General features: G+C 41.4%; 1 long non-coding RNA gene across 3 annotated transcripts in view; it reads right to left on the minus strand.

Annotated features, from left to right (window-relative positions):
- The window catches only part of LOC101486060 (uncharacterized), a 17792-nt gene extending 5027 nt beyond the window's left edge, over nucleotides 1-12765 (minus strand). Inside the window, exons 1-3 of one of the 3 annotated variants that reach the window (XR_013097055.1) lie at nucleotides 12511-12765; nucleotides 1415-1519; nucleotides 1077-1123 (exon numbers count right to left, since the gene is read on the minus strand). This is a non-coding gene — a long non-coding RNA (uncharacterized LOC101486060). Of the gene's footprint in view, nucleotides 1-1076; nucleotides 1124-1414; nucleotides 1520-12248; nucleotides 12435-12510 lie in introns of all 3 variants that reach the window. The other 2 variants (XR_013097054.1, XR_190893.5) reach the window with 2 other exon arrangements.
- Between the last annotated feature and the right edge of the window lie 1397 nt (nucleotides 12766-14162).

Consider the following 14162-nt stretch of genomic DNA (forward strand, 5'->3'; position numbering starts at 1 on the left):
CCCTGTGGCATTACAGCTCGACCTGCCACTCGGACATTCACCGAATCAGACGGACAAATCTCTAACAGACGGCTCCTGACAAAGAGATTATCACCGTGACAGGAGAAGTGTGTGCAGCTGTGGGTGGTAGAGTTTATAGCAGGAAGATGGGGGTAGGGAGCGAACTCAGTACTTTCACACATTTTGCTTCTCTGCTCTCTCTCCCTCGCACTCTCATCACACCGGCATACATAGTCAGACTTCTCTCTATATGAGAAGCAGATGCATTACCTTTCATTACACGTGTGTGTGTCCATGAACATGTGTCAGGCCGGAAGAGAGGGACTCTAAAATCAGTTAACTGTACTTTAGAGGTTCTGCATAAGAATGAGTCCAGGTGTAAGATTTGTTGTCATTTTAAACTGTGTGAGAACTTTCCTTGTATTGGTGTTATGCTATAATTCACCCTTTGTATCTTACAATTAATACAATACGAATTACATCTCCCAGCTATATGCCAGAGCTCTGTGACAAACAGGTGCGATACGTGGCACACTGTAGTCTATGCAGTAGACTCCACCCAGCCTTTTTCTGTTGCACTGCTCATCAAAGCAATTTCAAGCCAACTTAGCTTCTGAAGGAAGGATATGTTACAGTGTTGAATAAAACAACAATGTCTGCTGTAGCAATGGTGTCTGGTGCACAGCAGCTAAATCAAAGGAGGGAAAAATATTTACCACTTTATACTCACTAAATTTGTAAGAAATCCTGTGCAGATTTTAAGAAATAAAATAAGTACAGCAATATGAAGGCAACACAACAAAAGATTTCGGTGCAACAGGGTTAAGTATAAACTCTTCAGTTATATTAGTGTCTTACTACAGAAGTTTTAAAATTAAAATATACATTGTTCATTCATTTTTTTCCACCATCAGTCCCAAGTGCTCAACTTCAGCAGTATATTTCTGTACATACTTTATGTGACGTCAAACTTTATGGACTGCTGCAGGGTTGTTATCTGGCTCTTTAATTCAAATCTATATTAAAGTGGCATTAAAGTTTTTTAATAGTGTTGAGGATAAATCAAGGCATCAAACCTGCACTTATCCATTCGTGTAGCTAGTTTTGTGCCAGAATTATGGTCCTAAAAGGGAACAGAATCAATAAGAAATACCACACTGATGTTACTCTGCGTATTGCTTCACTCACATATAAATTTAACTGGAGAAAAGTTCATTTCATTTATAATCACAAACAATTTAACCACGAATGCCACCAATCTTTGCTCTAATTGTACAGAGAGTTATCAAGTAGCCACTGTGGATGAAATGGCTGATGGGACACAGTTTGATATTTTCAAACAGTTTTTGAACAAACCACAAATTGCTGCAATGACGGTGATATAATCATGTAATCCAAACACAAATACACTCACAAGTCAAAGGTGCCAGAGGAGGATAAGTGAAGCTCTGTAGAAAGTCAATTAATCTTTTCAGCGGTCCCCCTTCCCTCCGCCCTGCTTAAAAGCTTCATTTACCTCCTATGGAGAAGAGATAGAAACACCATTAGTGAGATGATGGCAGGACTGGAAAGGGGAAAGGAGAATCTCACAGTTGGATGAGCTGAAACAGTATAGGCCCCCATCTCCTCAAAAAGTGTGTGTGCGCGAAAAAGGCGAGAGCATCTTCTGCATGGGTGAGCTCAATTAGGTTCCATCTTGATTATCAAAGGTAGTGGTGTACAACTTTTAAGGCGGAAGTGTGCCTCAAATCCTGGTAATGGCAAAGGGTGGGCCGACCTGCAGAGTGAAGCAAGAGTTGGACTGATTGGAGTGGAGATGTGACTGAGGTTGGGTTTTTTTTGTTGGACAGAGGTGCTATACAAGGTGTACATTAGGGAATAACACCCTAACCACTATTTCCATATCTAAAGTAATGTGCGTGTGTGTATGACAGTGAGAGAGTGTGCGGCATTCGAGCCCAGCTGGATAAGTGATATTCATGTGTGTTTGCATGCACGCGTTTGGGTGTGTGAAATGCCAGTGAGCATATAGGCTTCGCTTGACTGAGCTCGGCTGGCTGCTGGGGCACAATTGGGGGGCTCTCTGTGTAAAGAGGTCAAAATACACACACATACAAACAACAGTGAGGAAGTTTGGCTGAATACGCAAGGCTCTGATAATCAAACAGTATGCAAATCAGCCAAATCCTATGCAGAAACAAACAATATGCCATATGAATCTAAGATTACAAATACACTACACTATGAACGATTCCAAACCTCACATTACTTATATATGTCACAGTGTTGCCACATTAGTCTGTATACATCTTGACATTTAAATTCAAGCCACCTGAGCTCGCAAGTTTCAAAATGATGTACGTCGAGGTGCAATATGTTTTCCTCCTCTCCCTGTTGATCGTAATTACTGCAGATCTGATCTCAGGGCTGTAAGGTTTTACTTGGGTTAATACACTTGCTGGCAGAAGAAGGTCAAGTTAAATCAATAGTAAGAGCATAGGCAAACCCTGGGCTGAAGTCTTGCAGGGGTAACTACAGGCAGGAGGCCAAGTCCCCATCTTCTTAATTACAACCAGCTTCTAGTGCTGACCCTGAAGACTTCTACAAGTCAATAACATGCACACAGTTCAATATGTGTTCTATTACTTGCACCGTATAACTCACACTCCTTCAGGGACAACGGGCCACAGGCTGACTTGAAGATCTGTCAAACTAATCATTAAGGAGTTTGGAAAAGACAGTGCTGGTTTTCCTTTATGCAGCATTGTCTCTGCATGCCCTCCCATGTGAATGTGTGCGTGGTTCAATGTGTCTCTGTGCCTGTTTTCACTAGTCTAGTGTGTAAACAAATTTTTGTCCCAGTTAACTAGGTCCCAGTCAGACCAAACCCATTTGGCATTGGTCCACTGATGCTGGTGTGTGCATGCATTCAGGCTACGGCAATATATAGATATATGTGGGCATATGTGTGTGTTGTGAACATGGCAGCCAGGGGGATAGCATGCTGCTGCTGCTGCTGACACTGGGCCTGTCTGCCTGGTGTGCCCCTTTCTGCACCAGTAGAGCTGGCACTACCTCCTGCCTCTGCCCAGCGCGCCAGCTGGGCGCTACCAGGAGAGGCCCTGCAGAGAGAGGACACAGGTCAGCTGTGACAGAGGGATGCAGAGAGAGAGAGGTGTGGAGTAAAGGGGAAAGGTTTAGATACAGAGCGGGGATAGAGGGATACAGCATAGTCATAGAAAGTTAAAAGAAGACTGAATACAAAGCAAGTAAATATTTCACTATTAAACAATGACATTATGATGAAAATGGGTTGTCATTATAGGCATAAGATGACCTTTTGTGTTTGTCTTGTGACATGTGTGTGAGGTGGGATTCACTTCAAAAGTCTGATAAGTGGTTTACATTAAACTACTTATATACATTCTGAACACCAATTTGAATTTTATACCTGAAAAGTAGCATTTACTTCCACTTTTTCTTGCCCAATGTCAAAAGGTGGATTCTGAGAAAATCAGATGTGTCAGCATTAACCATCTAACAGTTTGTAACCTTTCTGGTTCTTTTAATGACATATCATTTAGATGCATTTGATATTTGCATACGGGACTTGGACGCTGTATTACAGTCTGTGGTTCTGCAGTCATTTTGTTGGGGTGTCCAGGTTATTATGTCAGAACGGTCAAATGAATTTACAATATAATTTGTTCCTTGATTATGTGATTTTTAAATGTTTTATTTTATCAAATTATACCACACTTAATTACCATTTCGAGACATCTATAAATATTAGTGTCAACTTTTCAAACAGACATTTTCTACAAATCAATTAATAAATGTTAACTACCATTTCATTGTTTGGTAATAGTACATAACTAAAATAAAATTAACTATGAATTAACAAGGTTTTTCCTCAACACAATAGTGCATACATTCACTTTGGACCAGCTGCCCGAGAGATGTATAGTATTTGCTTGAATTTACTAAGGTTACAATTTATTCTACAAGGTGAAGAAAAAAATTATATAAAACTTGCCAAGATATTTCACAATCATATCTCATGGCTGTATTGGCTTTCTTTATAGGCTCTTTGTTCTTTAGAAAAAACAAAAGCAATAAACTTTTTTTTACCAAAATCTTTATTCTTTTTATTTTTTTTAACTTTAGCCACTGTAGTTAACTAAGCTGACTGGTTAAGTGAGCTTCACTTGGGATATTTTAATCTAGACGCTGTGTTTCTGTGAGATAATGACTCTTTCCCAGCACTATTACTCAATTAGAACAATTTCATATCATCTTTTTTGTTTGCAGCCTGCAGTGAGGTGCGACAAATGAGTCTTCTCGGTAACAGATGACATAAACTAAGGTTGGCAAAGATATCCAAATTGTAGCTATAAACAAAAAGTATGTGTCTATTCTATGCTGGCACGTTCAAGATATACACATGAAAATAAAATAAGACATACGAGTTCATTTGATTCCTGTGAACACCTTAAGATCAATGAGGCTCTGTGTTTCTTGGTTTGCTCATCCATGTGTAAATGAGACTATTTGCATTGTACAGTGATTAGGGAAATTAGAGACCTGCTGAGGGAAATCACATTGCGTGCTCAGCCACAAGGAAGTAGGGTTATTGCTGTCTACAACTGTCAGACACTGACACTAGGCTTTGGGACTTTTCCATATGGCATGAGATAATATTCCTGGGAGGCAGAACACTTTCAAAAGCTGCACATACATATTATCTGCATTTTATAGTGTGAAATACTCGTTGGTTATTTGTGAACTGTACTCACCTGTGATGTATTGCAAAAAAAAAAAAAAATGTGCTGAGAATATATTAAGCATTACCTTAGAAATCAAACTTATGTATAGTTCCATTGCTTTATCTTTCAACGTGCCCAATTACTCCATCAAAAGAAGTAAAGCTTAATGATCCTGACTGGGACTTGGGTGGCAACACCTTTGTTCCCCGAGTCAAGTCACAAACTAATGAGTTTAACTGGATGGTAAATAACAGCACAGGCATGTCAAAGGTCTCTGACCTTTCTACTCGAGATTTGCAGTGGACTACACTGAACAAACCCTTTCAAGGTCCTGCAACCTATCATTAAGAAGAGCAGCTTAGACGAAAGCGCCAGAACAAGAACAACAACAATAAAAAAAACAAACATTTTCTCTTGTTGTTTGCTTTCTGTGCTTCTGTGCCATCCTGAGGGAAGTTGATGGGGCAAAACATTTGCTGAGTAAATCATTCACTGAAAATGACAATAGAGACAATAAAATGTAAGCTCTTTGTGTAAACTGCGAAAATAATAGGAACGCTAATAAAGAACGCCTTGTTTTTGAGAGTTGGGCTTAGAACAAATGTAACCCTGGTCGCTTAAAGGACAACATCTGGTCTTATGACTTTCGTCACTATGCTATAATGTAGTGTAGCTCAAAGCCCAAATCTACTGGCTTTGACATGAAAGACCTGCAGGGCTATCCGTTAAGTAGCGGAATCAGTGGGATGAAGTCATTACACCAGTATGAGAGACGGAGCCTTGATACCCTCACCTTCTTTCTCCTTCTACTCCCAACCTCCTGCCCCACCACAGACACCCTCTGAACACCCCGCCCCAAGTCCGCACCTTTTCCAAAGCGTCCTCTCTCCCACCCCCTTTCTCCATGGGCCCTGGGTCTCTGGCTGGCACAGCTGTGCCGGGAGCCGTGCTGTCACAAGCGGTTAGGGTGACAGCCACTCACACTTCATAATGTCCCTCTCACAGGTCACCGAGCGACAAGCTGGGTCACCTCGCTCCAGCAGGCAGCCCCAGGGGAAGCAGAGTGCCCCCACCACCTCCACTACCTCCCCAATCCCTCCCTCACCCACCATCTCCCCATCAAATCCCCAAACCTTCCACCCTCCTATTGCCCAGAAAAATAGAGAGACAGGGGGTTTTGGGGGGGGGGGGGGGGGGGGGGTCCAGGTGGAAGGACCTATTCTGAAGGGATGGTCCACGAGAAACTCTCCATGCTGGAGACTATGCCAGGCCCGTGATTACAGTGGGCACTGTTAGTTCCTCTGATAGGGATGAAGCTGGCAGCATGGGTTAGGGCTTGTATCTGCTGTGTAGATGGTAAGACCTCAGAGGAACATGATGATGCACTGCCTTTCTGTAGATCTTATGGCTGCCACAAAATCGGGTATCAATGCAGCAAAATAAATCAAGATCAAATATATTTTAAGCTTTATTCTTTGAATTATAGAAACCACAAAATCTTAAATATAAACTTGACTTTCTTGCCATACTCCAGATGGGTGAAAGCATGGTATGAACTTTGTAAATGGCCATAGGAGAGCACCATATGCTCCTCATATCTGCCATCCAACTGTCATTAATGTGCATTATCTGTGCTCTCAATCTCATTGTCTAACCTAATAGCAATGCAAGTCAGTAGAGACAACATTAAGATTCACATTATTGGGCCCATGCTGACACTCTCTCTAATTGGTTTGCCATTTTTACCTAATGCACAGCTTTCAGGTCATCACAATTAAAGCTGTCTGTCTGAATATGTCACGCGAATTAAGTGGCTCTTTCTTAGATTCAGAGTATCTAGAATATTCAAATTGCATTTAAATGCCATTTTCCTTGTCTTTAAAAATATGTTAAAGCAGATTTAAAATATACATTTGACATACATGTACTTTAGATATGAACTGCTAGAGCAACACAAAGAAATTGAGAACAACAACTAAGCAACGAGTTGTTCATAGAAATATTTTCCTACTTCACGCACTAACAAACGACAAGTTAAGCATGTGAATTTAGGGGGCAGATAAGCAAACTGGATGCAGCGCCTAGCGTTGGCTTCAGCTGTGAGCGAGAGGCCTCGTACCCAATTCCCCTTATTCAAACAGTCACACCCAGAGAGCGGTTAATTCACTAAAGGTGCACATACACCCACTGAACAATGTGTAGCAATTAATTTCGCTCTCCCTCCCACATCTGGCGCTTCGGTGTGACCCTGCCTCTGCTGCGCTGTGTCAGTCAGGCTAGGCAAGGCTCTGTAATTTCACACGTAAAGGACCCCAATGAAACGTGAAAAGAATATGTGGCATTGTTAAATTGCATTAAAGAGTTTAAAACAGTTGATCTGTGCCCCCCCACCCCCCACCTTCTTCCAGAGAAAACAAAGCAGTAGATGTGATCAAATGCTCACTGATGAGATGTGACATAATGCAATATGCACAGAGGATGCATTTTCACAAAGGGGAAAATTTCATTACAGGCCCCTCTGCAAACAGGATAAACACCTTGGAAGAGAGAGAGAGGTACGATGCCACAACAGGGGCCACGCTAAAGGGACCGTCAGGCCTCTCCAGATCTTGGACTAATTGCCTGTCAGGTATCAGGTTCCATGGAGAGATTCAAAATACCTCGGAACTTGGAATTTGCTGCAGTAAGGTGTACGGCTTATTTAGCGAGTCACAAACACACAGCAGCAGCAGCAGCAGCAGCACAGATTCCAAGTTTTACAGCTTCATTACTGTTTATGTTTGCTGCCGCCATCTTGGATTGTTAACTCGTGGTTGCTGGGGCTGTTCCAACTTTCCGAGTAGGAAATGCAAGTTGAGGTGTTCAAGATTCATATTCCAAACTCGAACTCGGAAATTCCAACTTCACATTCATTCTGGAACCCACTATTATTGTGCGTTTTATGTCACTGAAAATATTTAACTTTTGGACTTTGGAAAGACAAAGGACTTTTAAACTCTACAGAGCGATGGGGTTTTTTTGTGATTTTTCTGCAGTATCACCCTTTTTCACAGTCATGTAACTTTATGGAAACACTCACGTCATGAAAGGCAATACATACATTTTCTTTGTTACAAGGAAACTTCACATCGTGGCCTCAACCACAGCTCTAGGATTCCATGTTTTAAGCCATTTCTACTGTTTTCTGGTATTATTTTGAGGAAGATTGTTCAGGCATTCATTCGATACTGGAAGTGCACACAGGCAGGAAAAATGGGTTAAAAACTGAAACCGAAAGCTCACTGCTGAGAGAATGCTACTGAGGTATGCGCTCCAGACACTCAACCACTGGGCCACCCCCTTTTTTCAGGCATTTAATAATGTGAATTGAACAATCTATCTGAACATAAGATGAGATTTACAAATGTACTATTTGGTTACACACAAACTTTAATCATTGGTTATTATTCATCTCTTTCCTACAGTGTGTCTTTTGTCCTGTCTTTCTCCCCTCACCCCCAAGACCTGACTGTGCCCGTTTCTGCTGGAGGTTTATTCCTGTTAAAACCGAGATCTTCCTTCCCGCTGTCATCAAGTGCTTGTTCACAGGGGCTCATCTGATTGTTGGGGTGTTCACTGTATTATTGTCTTTACCTTACTGTCTTTGCCTTGAGGCAACCGTTTCTGTGATTTGGAGCTATAAAAATAAAACTGAACTGAATGAATGAACAAGCTCATGCTTCTCTGTTTTGTTGTAAAATTTCAGTTGGCTAAATTTTCAAAGATGGCAAAAAGTTCAAAAGCTAAAAGCATCATAAAGACGTCCTCCCATTCATGCAAAACTGGAGAATTCTACACTGTTCTTCTTCCTTACAACTTATCCTTAGCCTCGAACACACCATCCTCTCCTCTACTCCCCGATTGCACCACCTCTCTGTCTCTCTCTCTTTCTCTGTGCCACTGTGCCAGTCACCACGCTCTAGGGCTCTGGAGATATTTCAAACATATCTGAGAAATCAATCTTACAGCAAACTGAAGGAAAACATCGAATGTCATTGAGCAATAAGTATGAAGCCTGTCAGAGGTGGAGCTGAGAGCTGGGCCTGCGGCAAGTAAGGCCTGCCAGTATCCCAGTGAGAGGCCTCGTCAGCTCGGCCCCCGTGCCTCTTCCCATACACACATTCACACACACAAGCGTACATGTGCGCGCATACACACACACACACACACACACACACATAGTTACAATGTCGTTATACTGTTTTTGATTCACACTGCTTCCTCTTACTTCACCTATCTTACTTCTGTCTGTCCAGGATATTTAAAAAATAAAAAAAGTGTGCATTTATATTGTGTATTAGATACAGACAGAAAACATGGAGAGAGACAGCAGGGGTACGACATGTAGCGAAGGTCAAGCCAGCTTGCTAAATACAAAAAATTAAAACCATGCAATAATTAGAATTCAAATAATTGATAAGCTATTACTTTAATTACCGGTCATTATGGCAATCATTTTCTTGTTTTGTCACAATCCATTTCAGTTCCACAGGTGCACAATGGCATCTTGCATCTCATATGATGAAAACCCAAACAAATGATATTCAATTTAGTGTCACAGGAGGATTTTTTTTTTGCTATTTTGCTTTAAAAGAATTACACGATTACTGGATTATCAAAATTGTGTGATAACTTAATCAAGCTTGTTCCACTTTCAAATACAGCTATTTGCTCTAAATTGATCTGTATAACAATTACACAATCAAATTTATTACCCGCTCATTTAGCAAAATCTGACTAAATGATTGTATGCCAGCAGCGATTTCAAAAAAAAAAAAACAAAAAACCAATGGGTCTTTGATCCTTCTCACAGAATACAAGATGCTCTGAAACTGTACGTCCTCCACTATGTGGTTCAGGGTAACCCTTTGCATCTAGCTGAGAGGAGAAGTAGATACAGGCCAACAGAAAATGAAAACACGAGAGAGGAAGACAGATTTCAGTAGGCAGGAGGGGAGAAGGGCAGCAGATAAGGAGAGACTCAGCCCAGATAGACAAGTGAAAGGAAGCAGAAGTTGATGAAACAAGATGTCACCACTGATGGGTCATTACACCCAAGTAAGCATGGGACACTAGCTGAGCTTGCACTGCCCCCACCCCTCACCACCACCCCTTCATCTTTTTTTTTTGTCCCTGAGCAGACAGTAACTACTTTATTGCTACTGCCTCCTCACTATTACTTTTCAGGCTCTGTGCTGATTATCCTCTCGGTACAACAAATCACTGCAGCTCAGTGTCGCGGCACTCCAAATTGGCCCGCTTATATTTGCGTACAGATGTGTTTACATCCCCAGGTCAATTGAATTAGGCCTTATAATGAGCCTGGGTGCTGAACAGCTAGCATGCCTGAGCACACTGGGGCATGAACAGGCGCAAATCAGGTGAATCCAGTTAAGAGAGCTTACACTTAACATCACATGCACCCAGTATTTGTCTCGCCGTCTCTTGCTGCACCCATCCTGTTGCTCATTATTATGACTCCAAGCCTGAATGATGATCAGGGCAACAACATCTATGCAACGCCACATCAACGGGTTGAGGGTGTGGAATCAAAAAGCAACACTAATCTACAAATCCCCAGTGTGAGAGTTTGATAGTAAAGCTCAACCATTACTTGTTTTAAAGCTTACTCATTATTTAGCCTTCTTATCACACAGCCACTGGTCACATCACAAAGATGAGCCAGTACGGATGCAGAAAGTGAGATGTTAATGTAAGGAAGAACACTGAATGAACAAATAACACTGAATTATTCAAAAATATGCCTAAATCTGAGTGCATGAGGGATGAATTAGTGATCTGCCAGTGATTTAGAATGATAATGAAATGTTTGTTTCTGGTGATGGACAGGGTAGCCTGGGTAAGTGCTGTGATGTGAATATGACAGTTGGATCTGAGGTCCTTGAGCTGTTCAGTGACAGGGAACAGAGAGGTCATCATTATAGAAAACAGAAAGAGCTGCTTGACCTTGAAAAGTAAGGTTATATGCGTGCTTACTGTCTTGCATCAGCCCCCATAAATACACATACATATTTTTATTATTGCACCTGAAACAAATACAATGTAAACACATAATTTAAAAGTTTAATGATAAGCATAATTTACAATTAGTTGAGTTACGTCTCAAAATATGTTGATGTAGAGGGAAATGTATTAGCCTGCAGTATAGATGAGCCAATTATTTTAACTCAGAAATAAACCTGAAAGCTCGTGCAAAGAAAAAAAACAAACAAAAGCAAAAACAAAATATGTATATATATTCTGAGCCTCAATGGTCGCCATCAATCAAATACAAAATACCAAACTAATGTAGTCCGTATTAGGTAAGAGTTTCAGGTTTTTCACACATGAAGTGATGGAAGAGCCCAGAGGGATCTCACATCAGTTTCCATGTGTGCATGTAGACTAGTGAGTGGAACTAAAACCAGGCTTGCGAACCAACGCGCCCTGGCTCCACTGGGACACACATAAGCGACAACAACAGCCGAATTAACCATGCACACTGCAGACGCCAGCGCGCTGAGCTAATACCAGCGAGCTGTGTGCTCAGTCAGCGGCCTCGGGTCCACTCTGGTCCACTGATTCGAGGGACTACGATGAACCGTCATGCAGCTATGGTTCTGTGCCGTGAAATTTGACCGGGGTGTGAAGGTGGAAAAACCAAATAAGCATGATGCTGAAATACAGTATCACGCTTTCTCACCCCTCTCACGCCCATCTCTCAACACTGTCAAACAAGATAAAGTGGAAAATTGTACATGATCAGAACGGTCTTGATTTCTTCATTGTGACTAATGTGCCATTGGCTCTGGCTTGTTTGAACTACCGTCTCCTTTATCTCTAGCAGTTTAAAAAGAATAAAACAGTTTTAAAAATCTGGTTTAATAAGTTCCTTCTTACTTTTCCCAGCATTTTCTATTTCAATTAGATACAACAAAAGGTCACATTTCACACAATACCCATTTTGCTTTACTTTCCTCACAAGTGAATCCCTTCTCTATTTCCTTGTGTTTTATTTTTTTACATTTACTTCAACAAAACGCAACCAAGGATCACTTGGCACTTTTTTTTTTCCTGTCCATCAGAAATCTTCTCTTGACCCTGGACATGTTGCTGCCTTCATGCTGGTAACTCTAATAGCATCCGATCCACAGAGAGCAGACCAACACTGCTTGAGCCACACAAACACAGGCACACACAAAGCTCCGTGCACCCTTTCTGCAGCATTCCTGTAACACTGATAACAGAGTTCATCTCTTTGCTTTCCTCATGTGTACTGCATAAAGGTCATAAATGCATTAAACTAACATTTGCACAGGCAGGAGGACACACACATACACACACAGAGAACTCACAGGGGTATTAAAGGACCCCCCACTCTCTAAAATAAATAAATAAAATGCAGCATGAAGAGAAGACAGCACAAACAAAGACACTTATTACCTGGACCAAGGTCCTATTACCTGGACCTTGAGGGGCCTTGGCTGCCTAGACGGCATCTGAAGGTGGAGCCTCCAGTCTTAGTATCCATGACCACAAACACACACAAAGCGGCTGAAACAGTCAACTTAGGCTGGCAGAGAGCTGGTCTCAGCCACTCTCACCACACCGGGCCTAGTTATACTCTGTCTGTGTGAGGTACACTGATTACTGATATTACACACACACACACACTACCTTCACTGCAGGGTATGTGTAAACTCACCATGCAGAAGCAGGTCGCTGCATTAAACACAAGCATATGCTAGCAAGGAGTCTTACTATGATCTTGCACACAGCACTCCACTAGACTGGGCTTCAACACGCTACACTAGTCCGTATTCCACTGCATTACATTGGGCAGGCTAACGCTAGCTCACGCACTGCCACAGTGTTAACAACCGCTCGGTCCTTGCTAGCAGGTTGCTAAGCTAGGCTAAAGCAAATCAAGGCCTCCTGCAGTCATTGGTGTGAGAGCCCATTTTCACAGTTCACACCCGACCTGCTAATGGCTGATCATTCATTCACGCTCTCTGTTGATTGCACAGGCAGGGGGTTGGCCAATCGTACAGTTCGCTAATGTACCGTACATAGTGAGGATAATCGGCGAGAGCAATAAGCATGTTAATGTTCTGTTGGCCATGAAAACTGAGGTCTGGTAATCTGGGAATATTTTATGAGCAGGATCATCTCAAGAGTTGTGTTTGGTTCGGAACTACAGGTCGGGGCAGCAGAAGATTCATTCATAAAAGACAAACTTGTTCAGTCCGCGGTGTTTAAGGGACCACATTCCTTATGATAATGTTACAGTTTAAATCCATGTACCGTGTCGTCCAGCAGTGGTTATATCGGAAATGCTCAGTGCAGATGCAGACCTCTGAAATGAAATGCTTTAATTCTGCATGCCCTGAAGGCAAGCAGAAGAACTGTTTGAACTTGAACATGTACATGTTTTGGATAAACTTTTTGGATCAACTTTATAATATCCGAGTGTATGTTGATATTTGATTACTGCTGAAACTGTAACAGCACAATAACACGGTATGTCCTAAAGACGTGACCTTGCCATGACCATCAGGATACTTTGAAGGCACAAACTATGACATTAATGTCTAGCACATTTGTACTTATTGATCCTGATTTTTTTAATGCTTGACACATTGTTATTCTTTAACCTCCTAGGACCTGGCGTCTACATGTGGACATCACATTTTGGGTTATTTAGACCAAAATACTCCATTTTGCTCTACAAGGGCCTGATATTCACTTACGAGGACATTATACTGCTACTGGTCTATTGAAATTTTAAACGAATATCCTCATATGTGGCTCTCATTTTTCTTAGAAACAAAAAATCAGGTAAAAAAACCCCAAACAAACAAAGAAAGTAATTCTTTGTTTTTACATTCATCAGGCCCCAATATGTACAAAAATATCAAAGAGTTCGGGTCTTAGGAGGTTAATACTATTTGTGTCCAAATTTGAGGTAAAACACAAACTGGATGGATAAAATCAACGAAACATTGTCCCAGTCTGGCCAGAATAGGGGCTCATGCTGAAGCCACTTTCACAACTAAATTAGACTAAACATCAGGTTGAGACACGCAACGCTTACTGACTGACACTGTTCACAATTATCATTCATTTTTCATAGAGCACTAACTGAACAAGGACATGAAATCAGCTAACATAGTGTAGAGCTGTATCATCTCTATCGTCCAGGCTCTAATGAAGGATTTCATATTCAAAACAGATCTCCTTCATATCAAATCTTTTTTTTCTTTTTTGCAGCAGTTTTAATCAAATCATAAACCAAACAACCTTGTGTCCTTAATTGGACTGTCATTCCCTCTCTTACAGAGACACATTTGTATGAAA

Source organism: Maylandia zebra, linkage group LG1 (assembly GCF_041146795.1).
Source record: "Maylandia zebra isolate NMK-2024a linkage group LG1, Mzebra_GT3a, whole genome shotgun sequence".
Lineage (NCBI taxonomy): Eukaryota > Metazoa > Chordata > Actinopteri > Cichliformes > Cichlidae > Maylandia > Maylandia zebra.